This window comes from Myotis brandtii, unplaced genomic scaffold (assembly GCF_000412655.1).
Source record: "Myotis brandtii unplaced genomic scaffold, ASM41265v1 scaffold150, whole genome shotgun sequence".
NCBI classification, from domain to species: Eukaryota; Metazoa; Chordata; class Mammalia; order Chiroptera; family Vespertilionidae; genus Myotis; species Myotis brandtii.
In genome coordinates, this window is record NW_005355411.1 from 71,141 (window position 1) to 72,428 (window position 1,288).

General features: G+C 44.2%; 1 pseudogene; it reads right to left on the reverse strand.

The window, feature by feature from the left end:
- LOC106725260 overlaps positions 1–1,288 on the reverse strand; it is a 38,402-nt pseudogene that overhangs the window by 35,789 nt on the left and 1,325 nt on the right.

Sequence of the window (1,288 nt, forward strand, 5' to 3'; positions counted from 1 at the left end):
TATAAATAAGAATTTCAATTTTTTGGTGTGATGGTAAATGGGATTGCTTTTTTAGTCTCTCTTTCTGTAAGTTCACTATTGGTATATAGAAATGCCAAAGATTTCTTGGCATTAATTTTGCATCCTGCTACATTGAGCAATTCATTTATTACATCTAATAGTTTTTTGATGGAGTCTTTAGGGTTATTTTATCATGTGCAATATCATGTCATCTACGCATAAGGACAGTTTTATTTCTTCTTTTCCAATTTGGATGCCTTTTATTTCTTCTTCTTGTCTAATCGCAATGGCTAATACTTCCAGTACTATGTCGAACAGGAATGATTAGAGTGGGCATCCCTGTCTTGTTCATGTACTTAAGGGAAATGGTTTTAGTTTTTGCACATTGAGTATGATGTTGGCTGTGGGTTTGTCATATATGGCTTTTATTATGTTGAGGTATAATCCTTCTATTCCCACCTTGCTAAGAGTTTTTATCAAAAATGGGTGTTGGATTTTGTCGAATGCTTTTTCCGCATCAATTGATATGACTATGTGGTTTTCATCTCTCAGTTTGTTTATGTGATGTATCACGTTTATCGATTTGCGGATATTGTACCATTCTTGCATCCCTGGGATAAATCCTATTGGTCATGGTGTATGATCTTTATGATGTACTGCTGGAACCGATTTGCCAAGTCCAGGTCACTGGTGACAGTGAGGGTCTTACCCAGGGAGGACAGAAGTTGAAAGTTCTCCAGCATCACATTCAGGTATAGCTGTCTCTGACCCTCATCAAGGAGGCTCCATTCCTCCCTGGAGAAGTACAGGGCAATGTCCTCAAAGGTGACCCCAACCTGTCAGAATTGAGAAAATGGAAACCAGATCTGTCTCTCTGAGAACCAATAATTCTAGTCCTTACACATCTTCCCCAGCCTCCTCCTCCTCCAGGGCCCCTGGGAAGTGTGGACACCAGGCCCTAGCCAATGCAGGCTGCTCTCTCATCACAGTCCCATTACTCACCGCACTGCCCTCAGGAGAGCACAAGGATTGGGTGGGAAGGGAAGGTAGAGGGCAACGCCACTTAAGGTCTGGGCGATGCCTGCAGGGCCCCAGCTTTCCCGCCTCCAGGGCCTGGGGTGGGCCTCAATGTGCAAGACCACTGCAGTCTTCTAGATCCGGCCTCCAAGACAAAGCCAAGCCTGGGTTTATGCTTCCCCTTTAAGTCCCCACAGCAGATCCAGGTGACTATCAGCTCACACTTCCTCCAGATGTGCACACCACTGGGTAATGTTTATCCCCTTCCCAT